A 17,076-nucleotide genomic window follows, 5' to 3' on the forward strand; every position below is an offset into this window, starting at 1 on the left:
TTTTTTTTTTTTTTTTTTTTTTAGCTCAAAAGTTAACCTTTTAAAAAGTAGGTTTACAGCTATTTTGATTTTTCTAGAAAAAAATAATAAATGTTCATTTTTCATTTTTAATATTTATTTTACTTTTTAATAGTAAAAAAAATAAATATTCGGTCGAAAATTAGTATAAAAAATGTTTCAAATTTATATTATTAAAATAAATTAATTCAGGGTCGAGAAAAATATATTTCAAAACAACTTTAAATAATTATTAAGAGACAGCAACGTTGTGACAGCTCATTGAATAATTTTGAATTTTTGGAGATTTTATTCTCCTAATCTTTAATGATGTTACGTTGTTGTTGACTCTATTGTCCGTCGCAGTTATATTATATAGTTTTAAATGTGAATTATTAAATTATATATTTTAAAAAATTAATGTAATATCTAATTAATAAATTAACAAAAACATATGGGATGACGTATTTGTTGAATAATTTATTAAATAAATAAATGAACAGAAAAGTAATAATAATAAATAAGTTTTGGGTGAAATTTGGAGACAAAATTATTATGCAAAAAGAAAAAAATTTAAGAAAATTTGTATGGTTCTTTGGATCCTCTACCTATTTTATTAGCCCTTGGATAATGACTAAATTGCCCTTTTTGTCTTTTTGTGTAATTTTAATATTTGTTGAAATTTTATTTATTTACAGAAAAATAGTTGTCTGGTAGTTGGACTGGATCGTTTTTAGTCGAGCACAATGGTCCAGTGGTTAGGCTGCAAAAATGGGTGCAACGAATATTTCATGGTTCAAGGATTAAGATTCTCTTTTAAATTTTTTTTTACTTAAATTATAAGTTTGGTTCAAGAAGATATTTCTTTTTAGTTTCGTTAGCTTTTGCATTTGTGTTGATTGATTTGTCTCGGGTATGTCGCTTTTTGATTTTGTTCATGTAGCACGTATAGTGGAGGTCTTGTGAGATTCTGCATCGATTGGAGAGGGAAAGAAGTGTCTGTGAGAATGTTGAGTCCCGAAGGGAGTGGATTGTGAGATCTCAAATCAGTTGAAGAGAAGAACAAAATATTCGTTACAAATGTGTGAAAACTTCTCTAAAAATGTGTGGGGAAGCTCGAAACGGAAAACCCAAAAAGGATAATATTTTCTAGTGGTGGACTTGAGCTGTTACAAATAGTATCAGAGCCAAATACTGGGCGGTGTGCCAGTGAGGACACTGAGCCCCGAAAGGGGTGGATTATGGAATCCCACATCAATTGAAGAGGGAAACGAGTGCTATCGAGAACGCTGGGCTCCAAAAGGGAGGGGGTGGATTGTGAGATCCTACGATTGGAGAGGGGAACGAAACATTCTTTATAAATGACAAAACCTAACCTCTCCCTAGTAGATGCATTTTAAAATCTTGAGGGGAAGCTCGGGAAGGAGTGGAAGTCTGAAAGGGAAAGCCCAAAGAGAACAAATATGTGCTAGCCAGCGGGCATGGGGCTGTTACAAGTTCTCAAAGGGTTGATTTCAAGTTCCATCTTCACTTTTTGTTTCACTATTGCAACGCTACATCGCTACTGTATACTATATTGTTGTCTGTGTGAGAGTGTCTTGGAGGACTACTCATTGCAACACGACATTATTACTTGAACCTGATACTCATATATGTCAACCACATACGGTTAAAGATTACATTAGTAATATTGGATTTTTCATACAACATAATAATATTAAATTGTAAATAAAATAATCAAAATTATTATTAAAAATGAAATAATTAATGACGAGTTTTACGACATAATCACAACAAGTAGTTGTTTGGAACTTCATTTAAAACTTTGACTTGCAAGATGAATTTAATTTAGCTAATTATTAAGCGTATCCGTGAAATGTGATTGAATTGATTGAGTTCGCCTTACTGAAGCATGTTAGTGATTAAGAGCACGAGAAAATGCTTGAGTTTCATTCGTTGCCATGTGAATTTACGAAATTGGAAGTATGATAGGTTGTTTGGATATGTAATTTACAGCTATGACACATGTTTATAAGCTGTGTTATTAGGTTATTACGTGGGAGTCGTTGGAATTATTCAACTAATCTATAATAAGAAAATTATCTTCAGTGAGAAGGGTCCACATAACATCACGGTAGCTAGTTGAGGCAGATGGGTCACTCCCATTATGATTATAGATTGTCGGGGCTATTAAAGGTCGTTTGTTAACCTTTAATAGTGAGTTTTCACAGTAAACATGGTCTACGTTTATATTAAACAGATTGGATGATAGAGGTCCACTGAATACATGTGAAACGTAGTGTAATCAGGTTATTATGTGGAGACGGTTCAAAGGATCTTCAACTATCCTCTAGCAATGAACATGTATCGAAGGTTAATGGTTTGTGCAAATATTGAGCATAGGAGTCCCTCTAACGTGATTATGACTTTATGGGGATTGTTAGAGAGTTGGTAACTAATCTTTTGTATTGATATGTCTCGTGTGATAGAGTCTATATGTGATATCCCACATTGGTTGGGGAGGAGAACGAAACACTCTTTACAAGGGTGTAAAAACTTTTCCCTACCAGACGCATTTTAAAGCCTTGAGGGGAAGCTCGAAAGGGAAAGCCCAAAGAGAACAATATCTGCTAGCGGTAGGCCTAGGCCATTACAAATGGTATCAGAGCTAGACATCGGGCGAGTGCCAGCGAGGAGGCTGATCCCTGAAGGGGGGTAGAACGAGGCGGTGTGCCAGTAAGGACATTAGACCCTAAAGGAGGTGGATTTGGTGGGGGTCCCACATTGATGGGAGAAAGGAACAAGTGTCAGCGAGGACGTTGGGCCCTAAAGGGGTGGATTGTGATATCCCCATATTAGTGAAGGAGGAAAACGAAACACCATTTATAAGGGTGTAGTAGACCGCTTCAAGGGAAGCCAAAAGGGAAAGCCTAAAGAAGACAATATCTGCTAGCGGTGAGCTTGAGCCGTTACACTATATATGTAAAAATAATACAACGGATAGCTAGATTATCTAAATCGTGGTGAACCCGATCATTATCTCTAGCTTAGAAAGGCTAGGTCTCGTGACTCTAAATGATAATAATAATAATCAATAACAAATTAAATATATTATTATTGTATATTTTATACCATATTTTTGTGATGCAAAACTCTCATTTAATTCCCTCATTTACTATTATTTATTTGAATTATTTTATAATTAATATCATTATGTTTCAATTATTTAATAATTAGTGTCATTTTATTTCAATTATTATATAATTAATTTAGTGGTATTCGAAAAAATCTAATACCCAAAAATCCGATCATCTCAACTCAAAACCCATACAATTTGAATTAGATTACGAACTAATTTTAGTTGAGTCACGTTCAAATAGATTAGTTTACACGGTTCTCTGCAACTAAATATTTAAAAAAGTTTTAACTAAATATTTAAAAATAAATAAATATATATTTTAAAAACTAACATTTTACTTCATTAAAAAAGTTGAACACATGATCGGAATAACTTGAACCAATCCAGGGTCGGGTTTATTATTTAATAAGGTTGTTTGGATTGAAAAAAAAAAAAACCGAACCATTGAATTTGATCTAAAAATATTTCAACCCTACTCAACCCCGAACACGGTTTGTAATTTTTTCCCATCTAATTAAACAATTTCAAATTCCCGTACAAATGTCATAAATAGGATATTTAAACCAAAGACTTACCACTCACGTATAAATAAAATTATTTAATAATTATACGTGACTGGATCTTAATATTGAGTGAGTTATTAACTTCTACATATGAAGGTTTGTTCTTTGATTTGCATGAGTGAGAATAGTTTTTGTAGCCGATTCAATATGCCTACCATTTTAAGACTTGACCAAATAGGGAGCTGAGAACATAATTTCACGAGACGAAATTCACTCATTCCCACAAGAGACTAGTTTCTTTAAGTGCCATCACCCTCTCACTGACCCGAGAAAGACTTGGTTTATGATTAGATCACAAACAAATTGTTAATTAGAGAATTAATGGTACTTAGAGTGAAAGATGTAATTACAAACTTAAATAGACTTTTGACCCAAGTGTAATTACGAACAACTTGTGAAAAATCAACTTGTTTATAATTATTATATCAATGTACCCAACTTATTTTATACACGTATAAAAGTGCAGCTCTACGCTTATTATAGAGGGATGAATGAAAATTGATTGATTAATGAGTTTATTTAATTATTAAGTGAGTGTGAGCATAATTTTATGGATTTTTATTTGGCCTAATCAATCTAGACCGGTATCGGTCTTAGCCTAAATCAATCTAGGCATGTAATGGGTTAACACCATGTTACCACATGAGAATCATACCGAACATATGGGGTGTGACCTCATAGCTCAACGAATTATTGAGATAAAATGTGAACCAACAATTTACTATGGAAGAATCGTTAATGACACTTTAATATTCTCCACAAAGTAACCTGATAACCTAAAATGAGGAGAGCGACCCCGTGCTGGACTCTGTCAATCGAGATAGTTTACTACTAGAGTTTAATTGGCAACCCTCTAATAGGCTGCACATAGTAGTCTGATAATGCTAGCTACGGAGATACAATGTGGACCCTGTCAATCTAGAAATATCACTTCTAAAAATTAGTTGGTGTCCTTTTAATATTCCGCGTTATAAATTAACATGAATATGCACGGAGTGACAAATTATATAAACAATCATTTAAGCATATTTTTACTTACCGCTTACATAATAATCTCATATAGCATACTATAACATTTCATTCTCGATCATTTATATAAATCAGGATGTAACTTACTATAACAGTTCATATCACGCTTAACTAAATTTCTCTCATAAGTTACTTATCTTAAAGAAGCTTAGGATGTAGAAATAACGTGTTCTTTTTCTTTATATTTCACGAAAACTTTGGACATGCTCTGAAATATGTAGATCAAAATAATCCTAAAGCTAGAGAAAACTAAACCAAGTCCAACATAATTAGATCAGATCGAAACTCTTAGTAGGACGTACAGTTCACAATGCTTTCTCCTTCCTCCTAGACATGTATTTTTCGATGACAACAATGGTAAGTTAGAGATGAGAAGAAAGGTAACCGATCGAAAAATGATGAACAAAATAACCCAAAATCTTGTCATGGTTTGGCTAGTAGCCACAATGAGAATAGTTGAGATAACCTCAAAATAAACAATCAAGAACTTTAAATTGGTCACAGTTGAGGTGAAATAGGCGATGAAGATATTGATAACCAACCAATGATAGTAAACAAAGAACAATTGGGTCAAAGGTTTTGAAGATATTGATAACAGTTAAATGAAACGTATGAGAAATCTAGCAAAAACATCCATTTTATACCTTACACATTTCTCTTTCTAAACAAAACCCGAACATAATGGAAATGGAAATGAAAAAAAAAGATGATCTTAGAGTTAAAAGTTCAATGAAAAAATATTGAAAAAAAAGTTCAAATTTTCCTAACCCATCATCTTGTTGGTGACAACAGAAAACTGAAGTGAGATTGAGAGGAGGAGTGATTTGAATGACGGGAGGGAGGTCCTTTTATAGGGGGATTCCTGGAGTTGGGTTGAGATTTGTGTGGACGAAATTGAATCCACCTCCTCCTTCTCTTCGGCAGTAACTCATTCAACTCATTCAAACTCATTCAAACTCTATTATTAGCTTCAACACCCTCCCTTAAACTGAATTCTGCGGAAATCAGTTTAGGACTTCACTTCGTCATCTTGATATACATCTTGGATTCTGCACATTCCCATTTTTCTTCTAAGCTTCTCGAACAATGGTTGTTTCAAGGGCTTTGTGAATAGATCTGCGATTTGTTCATCACTTCGGCAAAAGTTGAGTTCAATAATGCCTTCTTTACACAAATCACGCAAGAAATGAAATCGAACATCGATGTGCTTGCTCCTTCCATGCAACACAGGATTTTTAGACAACTTAATAGTTGACATATTATCACAATATATAACCGTCATACCTGGTTGCTTCTGATTAAGAATTTCAAGCATTTTTCTTAACCAAATTGATTGGCACGAGCATGCTGCTGCTGCCACAAATTCTGCTTCTGTAGTTGAGAGTGTTACAATAGGTTGCTTCTTTGAAGACCAGCAAATAGCTCCTGAACTCATCATGAAAATACTTCCTGAAGTACTTTTACGATCGTCTATATCACCTGCATAGTCACTATCTGTATAGCCAACCATCTTCGGATCATCTCCTTTCTTGTAGAATACCCCCAAATCAAAGGTTCCTCTCACATAACGAAGTATCCTTCTTGCTGCATTGAGATGTTTTTCCGTTGGATGCTCCATGTAACGACTTATCATACTAACCGCATACATGATGTCTGGTCTTGTTGAAGTTAGGTACATCAAACTTCCCACAATTTGTTTGAAGTACCTATTATCAACCTCTCGCCCGTCAATATCCTTGTGCAACTTTAAACCCAATTCTGATGGAGTTCCAAAGGTGCGCTCATCCAATTTAAACCTTTCAAGTAATTCTTGAGCATACTTCTTCTGACAGATAAAGTTACCTGCGGGAGTTTGAGTAACTTCTACTCCAAGAAAATATCTCATCAAGCCAAGATCCGTCATTTCAAATTCCTTCATCATGCTCTTCTTAAAAAATTCAAACATTTCTTCATTATTGCCAGTAAATATTAAATCATCAACGTATAAGCAAATAATGATAATGTTACCTCCCTTTTCAGTTTTCACATACAACGTATGTTCATACGGGCATTTAGTGAATCCCATCTTTTCAAAATGAGAATCAATGCGACTGTACCATGCCCTCGGAGCTTGCTTCAAACCGTACAAAGCTTTCTTCAACTTGTATACTTGTTCCTCTTTGCCTTTTTGAACAGAACCTTCTGGTTGCTCCACATATACTTCTTCTTGAAGCTCTCCATGTAAGAAGGCCGATTTCACATCAAGTTGATATATAGGCCAAGATTTCTGTGCTGCAATAGAAATTATGAGCCTGATAGTGTCTTGACGTGNCCTTTTGAAGCCTGGTATAGCATTCATTTTTGTAATGTCCAAGGCGTCCACATCTGTAGCATTCCACCTTGGACTTGTCAAAGTGTCTCTTGCCTTTGTTTTCATAATCATTTCTGGCTAGGTCTACTGACCTGCCAACATCTCCACTTCTTTCTCGACTGCCTCTCCCACGACCTCTGCCTCTTCTTTGCCCTCTACCTCTAGGGCTTGAAGATTCACCTGGTGTGGATATTTTTAAGGTTGTCATCTCCTCTATTGCACTTGTACGATTGAGCCTCTGCTCATGTACTAACAGGGAGCTTTGGAGTTCATCTATTTGCATCTCTTCGACATTGTTTGCTTCTTCGATAGAACATACAATNAGGAATCTGCTGATTCACAGTGATCTTTTCTTCCCATGTCCAAGTCTTTTTTTCATCAAAGACTACATCACGACTTACCACCACCTTCTTTGTCAAAGAATCATAGAGCTTGTACGCCTTAGAGGTCTCGCTTACTCCAAGGAACACACACTTCAAACTCTTGTCTTCAAGTTTCTTCCTTTTCTCATCAGGAACGTGTGCATATGCTATGCACCCAAAGATTCTAAAGTGGTCTACTGCAGGTTTTCTTCCGCTCCATGCTTCTTGTGGAGTCATATCTCTAACAGAAAAGGTAGGACTCCGGTTGAGAATGTGAACGGACCACACGACAGCTTCTGGCCAGAATTCCTTCGGGACTTCTCCTTTATTTAGTAAACTTCGAACCATGTTGAGAATGGTCCTGTTTTTCCTTTCGGCCACCCCATTTTGTTGTGGTGTATATGCTGTTGTTAACTGCCTCCGTATGCCCTTCTCTTCACAAAATTGAATAAACTCGTTCGAGCAGAATTCTCCACCTCTGTCAGTTCTTAAAGCCTTGACTCTTCTTCCNCATCGCCCAATGATCATAGTGACCATCGAACCTCGGGATGGCGGGCTGAACGTAGCTCTCAACTTGTCTTTCTGCTGCCATTTTTTTGCTGCTGCAAGATTGCTCTGATACCAGTTGTTGGTGACAACAGAAAACTGAAGTGAGATTGAGAGGAGGAGTGATTTGAATGACGGGAGGGAGGTCCTTTTATAGGGGGATTTCTGGAGTTGGTTGAGATTTGTGTGGACGAAATTGAATCCACCTCCTCCTTCTCTTCGGCAGTAACTCATNTTTCGACTAAAATCATCGATGAGGGTCATGAAATATTTCTTGTTACCATTTGATGCTGGAGAGATGGTACCACATATGTCCGAATGAATCAACTCCAAAATTGCTTGAGCTCTTCTTGATTTTCCAGATGGAAAAGAGTTTCTTTCATGTTTTGCTACTACACAGCTCTCGCAAATTTCCGTTGGTGGAGTAATATCTGGCAACCCAGTTACCATCTTCTTTGAGGACAACGTCTTTAATCCTTTGAAATGTAGATGACCATACCTAAAATGCCAAAGCCAGGTGGTATCTTCTTTCTTCACCATCAAACTTTTGGCAACGATATTTAACGTCAACGGATATAGACGGTTGGTGGTCATCTTCATCTTAGCAATCGATCCTCTTTTGGAGTCATAAATTTCACATTCATCATTTTGGAATGTGATCACACACCCCTTTTCTTGTAACTGACCGATACTAAGTAAGTTGGCTTTCAGATCAGGGATGTAGAATACATTAGAAATAGACTCTACAAAGCCATTTCTAGTCTTGATATCTACGGTTCCTTTCCCCATCACTTGGAGAGTTGAATTGTTGCCAAGAGAAACCGTAGTATGAAAATTTTCATCTAGAGTTGAGAAGAATTCCTTACAACCTGTCATATGATTGCTGCATCCAGAGTCTACGACCCATACACCTTGATCTGCAACCTTCATAGCATGGAATGACATTAATAATGTTTCTTCTTCTCTTCTCTCCACAAAATTGGATTGATCTCTTTTCTCCTTTTGAAGCCTGGTATAGCATTCATTTTTGTAATGTCCAAGGCGTCCACATCTGTAGCATTCCACCTTGGACTTGTCAAAGTGTCTCTTGCCTTTGTTTTCATAATCATTTCTGGCTAGGTCTACTGACCTGCCAACATCTCCACTTCTTTCTCGACTGCCTCTCCCACGACCTCTGCCTCTTCTTTGCCCTCTACCTCTAGGGCTTGAAGATTCACCTGGTGTGGATATTTTTAAGGCTGTCATCTCCTCTATTGCACTTGTACGATTGAGCCTCTGCTCATGTACTAACAGGGAGCTTTGGAGTTCATCTATTTGCATCTCTTCGACATTGTTTGCTTCTTCGATAGAACATACAATGTAATCGAACTTTGAAGTTAGTGATCGCAAAATCTTTTCTACGACCGCAACCTCCGTGATTGAACCACCATGCATCCTCATTTTACTTGCAAGACTTATAACCTTGCCAATATAATCATTCACCATTTCTCCCTTTTGCATTTGGAGAATTTCAAAGTCTCTTCTGACGGCTTGTAGTTGAGCACGTTTTACTCTCGTTGAGCCTTGATACTTCCTCCTCATAGAATCCCAAATTTCCTTGGATGTCTTCTTCTGAAGCATTGTTTCCAAGATAGTCCTGTCAATGGACTGAAATAAATAGTTCTTGACCTTCAGGTCCTTCAGCTTCGATGCTGCCAACAGTTGCTGTTGACCAGCTGAGAGTACCTCGCCTTCATTTGGCTCTTCATAACCCGTCTCCACCATATCAAAGAACTCCTTTGATCTGAGAAAATTTTCCATCAACATCGCCCAATGATCATAGTGACCATCGAACCTCGGGATGGCGGGCTGAACGTAGCTCTCAACTTGTCTTTCTGCTGCCATTTTTTTGCTGCTGCAAGATTGCTCTGATACCAGTTGTTGGTGACAACAGAAAACTGAAGTGAGATTGAGAGGAGGAGTGATTTGAATGACGGGAGGGAGGTCCTTTTATAGGGGGATTTCTGGAGTTGGTTGAGATTTGTGTGGACGAAATTGAATCCACCTCCTCCTTCTCTTCGGCAGTAACTCATTCAACTCATTCAAACTCATTCAAACTCTATTATTAGCTTCAACACATCTTAGAGTTAAAAAACTAAAGATGATTTAACTGTTAGGTTATGGAGCCGGCTGCCTATTTATAGCTCAATCACCAGTGGGTTATACAGAGCAAAGCTAAAAGCTATATTTAGTAGATGATAGAGTAAATTGTCATAATAGTAAATAGTCATGTATAGTAAAAATGTATAGTATATATATATATTCAAAGTGTATTCTCTGTATTCTCTCTTACACTACATATATGAAGTCATTAATACAAAACCTTTAACCAATATTCTCCTTACATTTTTTTATATCCTATTCTTTGTGTTCATCTAGATCAAGTGTGTGCGTTGTTGTGCAATTCTAACATCAACGAGTATGAGGAAGATTAAAGTTTTATAGATGAAAGAAACGTTTAGAAGCAACTGAAGTCAGAGAGAAATTAATGAGGACAAAGATTTCTTCCCCACCACAAACAAGTGCACATAAGATGTCCTTAAGACATTGATATGACTTTTTGGACTCTTAAGAGATAAACATATGAAAAGATACTTCTTTTGGTGTCCTATATTAATGGGATGCTCCATGTGTAACTCTAATCCACTTAGCTTGGTAGGGCCAAGAGATTGCCCTTTGAAGAAAAAATGACACATTTTTAAGGGAAGATGTCGACTAATTACTAAGTTCTTGAACGAGGTAAAGTTGTTTCTCTCCTGAACTTCGGTAAAGCTGCTTCTTTTATCTCCCAAGTCATCATAAAAAACTCTCACTTTTTCGAAGCGCTATTTGTCCCTTTCTGTGTCTATATTAGTTTAGGTCTAATGAGATCAACAAAATTCTTAACGAACTAGTTTCATCTAGTCCTATTTTCCTTTTTAAATCCAACCTTATTCTATTGTATCTCCCCCAGAAAACTCTCAATCTCCAAGCCCCTTGTATAGGCTGGGTAAGTTTGGATGCCACGAGTAATCTTTAAATTGATATATTGTGATTTTTATTCAAGTGTTGATAAAGGGTGGCCAAAGAAACAATATTCACCTTAACCCAATGTACAAATCTTTAGTACATAATATAATTTCGAAGTTCTAAATATCTGAATTTAATAAATCGAGAAAGTTGTTAGATTGAGAAACAAAATTATTACAAACGGAGAAAATTCAAAACTTTACTAAACAGTTATACATGATGCTAACAAAAAAATATTTACTCTAGTGATCAAGAATGACGTAAACTTAAAAATATAGTCGCCCTTATATTAATACATCAAATTAGAAGCATAGAAATAGAAAATTTATAAACCAACTATATTTCTTTCTCTGAAATACAAAGTTAACTTATTAGCGCAGCTCAACTTGCGGACACGTATATCAAGAGAACGAAAGTTTGAGTTCTCACTCAACATATGTTTCAACTTTAAAATAAGTTTAATTTTTGTGATTCTCGTAAAAGAAAATCGTAACAACAAAGATATAAGGTGAAGTACATTGGTATGCATGACTCCTAAGTTCTAGACTACCCTTATCTAAATTATAGATCATGTTGTTAGATGAACTTTGTTGAATTGTTTTACCGGTTGAGATGGTAAATCACATTCATTTTACATATTTATTAATCCGTGTTTCATAATCATTTAAATCACAATTAGCCTTATTTTTTCGTACATGATTCCTCGAAAACCAAGAAGAAGAATCACAAGGAGGCATATGTTCCCATTGCTCCTATGGAATGTCCAACTAACCACATCTTAAAAGGTTGAGATTGAGATGCTCGAAAGGAATCTAATATAAATCAAGAAGGTAGGAAAGTAATCGGATTAATAAAATCAATTTGAGCATAGTTCAATCAACAAATAATATCTCGACCAAAAGCTCAAAAGTTGCAACCTCCACCTAATCACTGTTAGAATTTTTTTCGTTTTTCTCTCTTTTTTTTTTTACATTGAACCGAATAGAATAAATTGTTTTCTCTCTTTTTCCACATTGATCCGAATAGAATAAATTCTTTTAAACAATGTCGGTCTTTCATTTGGATGTCTATCCAAGAATGCAGATTCGCTATATACCCGCTACAAGAAATTCTTGGCTGTCTATATAGAAAAATATAATTAAAATGTTCAACCGTAACTTCAAAAGACTTAAATTTCAATATTACAACCTAAATTTGAATATAAGTTTAAAAATACTACATATAATTTTTGTTTGGTAACTTCATGAAGGCATGTTATTTGTCCACCTCTATTTCTAACATTGGGTAACATTATTTCCTTTCTTGATTGGACAAGAACGTTATGGATCTCTTTTAGACTCTAATCGAAATAGATTTATCTTCTAGAATCCAATAATTTTTTAAAATTTATTGATGATTAATGCTTTATACATAAAAATGGATCTCATGACCAATCTAATTTGAAATCGCAAATCCAAATTTATCTATAAATAATAGATCAAGTACTCTTGTACATTAAAAATAGGATCGAATCCAAACTTTTTTTTTTCAAGTGAAATTTCATAGTACAAATGCCAATGACCATTAAAGTCTCACTACCTTAATAACACTTGAGAAAAGCAAACAAAATAAATCATAGTATCACAATGACCTATAACATATATATATATATATATATATATATATATATATATATATATATATATATATTATTTTATTTTTTTGTTATCATCAACAAAATAGAGTCACATAAAACATAAACCAATTCTTTAAAATAGAATCACATAAAACATAATCAACGAAGTCCTTTATACCAAAGATAGTCGTGTTGCAACTCCTAATTTTGTGCAAGAGCATCCAATCACATCAATATAGAGTATTTATAAGTCATTCATCACACTCCTAATTTTGTGTAAGAGCACCCAATCACGTCAATATAGAGTATTTATAACCAAAAGGTTCAAATACAACTTAACTACTAAATCAGCCAAGTTTCACATACTATATCACAATTTCATATATATTGAACACTTCTTTTATAAAAAAAAAAAATGTAATGCATCTAGGAAAATGCTACTTATATTAATTATAAATATCTTAACATAAAATGCTACATTCTTTTTTTTTTTCTTGATCTCAATGCAAGTAAAGAGTTTGTATTCAAAACACCTCCTAACAATATAAAGCACAAGGGTTCATAAAGAACATAAGCACATATATACTAGATATAGAAATGAGACAACCTTAAGGTACACAAACCTAGGCCACAGCCACAGCCACAGCCACAGCCACAGAGCCAATTCGCAAAGCCTGTACGAAAAGTAGAAAGTAATCACCAAAATAAAAAAAATTTCTCGGACCAAGCAAAGGAGAGGTGCCAACAAACCAAGGCCTGAGTAACCATTTGGGCTTCTGTCCTAAACCACAAGTTTACATTTCTTGAGATCTGAGTTCCATGTGGAGGCCTAGAAGTTCTATCGAGGTTTTTGTTTTTAAAACGAGTGCCATTTCTTTAGCTTACAACATGAAAATAAACTACATAATCTAACTTCCTAACTCTACAAAATTTCAGGCCACAAGCGACAGTACATAGTGTAATAAATCCAAACCAACAAGACAAAAGAAAGTGGATACAAGAGAGCAACAAAACCCTGTTTTTAGTGGATTTTAAAATTTTGGTTCCTTGAATGTCACTTGAAAAGAACGTTGAGATATAAATGATGTACTTTAGTTCCATGAAGACTTCACCAAAGCTTAGAATTTGGATATAACTTAGAAAATGAAATTCTTTCCCAAATTTCTAACCCACCTTACACCAAATTGACGTCATAATCTCCAATTTAATTGGGAGGGGGACAGATGTTTATAGTTCCCATGGCAATCATTTGTAACTGAAGTTTCCAGGCTTTTGCAATGCTTAAAAATTTAATAAGGTAAGAGATGTGAATGACAATCGTGGTAGACAGAATTGCACAAGTCCACAAGTCATTGCTGCATGGCCGTCGGTCCATTACTATGCTTCATGATAGCACAATTCTGAACATTTTTGTGTCTTGACTAGAATCTATTGACAAGTCACATCAGACTCATCATCACCGGACTCCCAAATACATTGGCGGCTATACCGTGATTAGATAGTTAAATATCCGTAAATATAGAATTCCCAAATAATGGAAATGTCGTTGTGAAGATATATATAATTACAAAAAAGGGGCAATGCTGAAAATAACTTGCAGGTCATTGTTTGTATGGTTAACATTTCTAATATACACATTTAGTTCCAACAATTGTAAGGTTAGATTCTAATATTCATATTTCATCATTATTTTTGGAAAAATATATTGCTCTCATATATTTATGCCTAACCCTTCCGTTTTTTAAAATATTGACGGAAATTTTGGTCGTATCCAAGCAAATTTCCCTTGCCACAATGTTACCATAAATCAAGAATTTTTTGATTGATGTTCCCATAAATTAATAAGAAAATTGACCATGATAATGCCAATTAATTAAGGTATGGATGGATTATTGATACAACGCCCAACAGATGAAATGTTTGAAAAAGGACCAGACCGAGACCAAAGAAATGAATGGGTTGGGGTTTGAAGGGAAGAGAAGTCATACCAGAGAGCCAAAAGCCAACCCCAGCTCTCTCAGCAGCGAAGGTTCCACTTTGGGTATCAATTCCTGCGATGGTAAGAAACCATAAAAAGAAGAATCCACTAAAAATATAGCTGCAACTTAATGCTTCTCAAACTAATATCCGACATGGTAAATAAAACTAATGAATTTCAACTCTTTCGAGTGTGTCTAAGATTGCTAGTGATAAAAATAATTGTTTGGAAGCAAAGCTTCACCACATGCGTCCACAAGTATCTGAAAGTTTGCCAAAAAGAGCACAATCGTCTCAATAACACAAGTTCTAGGCTTTATACTCCTGAAGAACTGTTTTTCCATGAAGATTGACAAGTACTTATGTTCTTTTACTTGAAACAAACTTCTGTGGAAAACCCAACAAGGAGCTTCAAACTAGTCTCGATAGAAGAACAATAATGAAGACGCCAAAAAAAAATCAAAACGTTGTCCTCTCACAATATGCATGTTCTGAATGTTCAAAAATGTGTATATTGCGATTATGGAACCAGTGGTCAATGTAAAATCAGATGCTCGGAATTTATCCTCCTTTTTTTGTGGAGGGGTGGATGAACCTTGGCAATTATTTTTCGTAAATATCAACTTCCTCTGACTTTTACGATGGTATCACTCCCAAGGTTGGTCAGCATACTCATTTTATCTTTTATTGAATAACAAATCAAACATGTTTGTACAAAAAATCAATATCCAAGGATCGTGTAAGCAAAACAAAAATTGACTTTACAGTATCTAAGAGGAGAGACTCATCTGCAATATAGAGATATCTATAAGAATGAACAAGGTCAGAAATTCATCACTGGAATGGCAAAATTGTCTGCCGTGTAACAGTCATCCGGCCTCTACCAACAATCATAATCAATAGCCTGAAAACACAAAGAGATTTCATTAATACTCACAATTCATGAAACCAACAATGTCTCACTCTTCACAATATTACCCAGCGCCATCAAGCAATATTCAGCAATATTCACAAGAAAGCATGAATTTTCATGTACATTTCATTCGAGATATAACTGCTCCAACAATGTGCCAATAGCAAATACTAACAATTTGCCATGTAAGAAAAATGAAGACCGGATTCTACTTGGACTCCAACAATTTTGTGACAGAATAGGATGAGACATAAAATATCCAAACAAGTTTTATAAAGATACAAATACTTCTACCACGGTGATTTAATTATAAAAAGATGAAAATTTGAAATTTACAAGAGGATAAAATAGTTTTCAATGATCGCAAGACCAACCACCTCATGGACAGGCCAGCTAGAAATAACACTCCTATCCTCTCCCTCCAAGTGTTTTACTGACTTGTCAATTGAAAGATATAAAACACGTTCATAAAGAAGCTCAATATTTTCACTCAATTTATTTTATTGGGTGGTTGTCTACAATCAGGATGTTTAAGTCAGTACCAATATCCCCCATAACGACTTGCTAAGAAACCATGCCTGTATCCATCGTTCATATTTAAAACCATTGCTTGAGTACGAGGCATCGGTACCAATAAATAAAAAAAAATTACCTCAACCAACTTTAGTTCGGAGATTTGGAGCATGACAGAGTGCGCTGAAAAGCATGCAGCTGCAACATGCAACCCTTCATCGCATGGCAAAGGTAGATAATTTAGACCTCAGAAAGGACCAAGTTTTATCACGCTTCTTCATCCACATAATTTTGACAAGACTTCATGTCCACTACATAAGAATAAGAAACTTATAGCTGATTCGTGACTGAAGAACTGAACCAAATATACAAGTAAAAAACAATATCACACTAGATTAAAACAATGCACAAATGATACTACAAATATTCGATCAGAAGATGGAGAGGCATGGGAAAAGCGGCATGAGCTGAGGCAGATAAGATATTTCAAACAAAAACGACATAAATTCTGTTTCTCATCCAGAAAAAAAAAATAACTTAGTGAAGGCATGACCAGGAGATGATGCTCCTCCAAATATACAAACTTTGCATCCTCCATAACCAACGCTGATATCTTCAAGAACATGAACTGAAGGTTTTGACATATAACTGATTTTTCTTTCTCAGATTTCTCTCTCTGCATTGCTCTTTGATTTTCAAATCTCTCTCTCTTTTTTTAATTTAATTGTTGTGCCCTACTTTTTCATCTTCTTTCTCTCACTCGTTCCTTTTATCCTTCTCTTTTTTCTAAACAAAACAGAGATAAAAGGTGTCTATGAATAAAAAGGATTTTTCTATCTCCGATTCTTGCATTAGACTCAACACTATGACCCAGCAACATGGAAGTTCAATGTATCTAAATACAGTCAATGTCATTGATATCCCCATGAAGGAACACGGTAGTAAAAACAAATTTGATCATTTTGGCGATTCCAGCCTTCACAAGGGAATCACATAAAGAAACAAAAAAAAAAAAAAAAAAAAA

At 35.0% G+C, this 17,076-nt stretch overlaps 1 protein-coding gene across 6 annotated transcripts in view; it reads right to left on the reverse strand.

Moving 5' to 3' along the window:
- Positions 1-13,142: 13,142 nt before the first annotated feature.
- The window catches only part of LOC111450288 (histone-lysine N-methyltransferase ATXR7), a 17,366-nt gene continuing 13,432 nt past the window's right edge, over positions 13,143-17,076 (reverse strand). For 4 of the 6 annotated variants that reach the window (XM_023090329.1, XM_023090330.1, XM_023090328.1 and 1 more), the window contains 2 exons: positions 16,192-16,363; positions 13,143-15,530 (listed from right to left, as the gene is read on the reverse strand). The gene's annotated coding sequence lies outside the window, so the exon portion shown is untranslated. The remainder of the gene's footprint in view (positions 15,531-16,191; positions 16,364-17,076) is intronic. The other 2 variants (XM_023090327.1, XM_023090326.1) reach the window with 2 other exon arrangements.

This window comes from Cucurbita moschata, unplaced genomic scaffold, assembly GCF_002738365.1.
Source record: "Cucurbita moschata cultivar Rifu unplaced genomic scaffold, Cmos_1.0 Cmo_Scf00012, whole genome shotgun sequence".
Taxonomy (NCBI): Eukaryota; Viridiplantae; Streptophyta; class Magnoliopsida; order Cucurbitales; family Cucurbitaceae; genus Cucurbita; species Cucurbita moschata.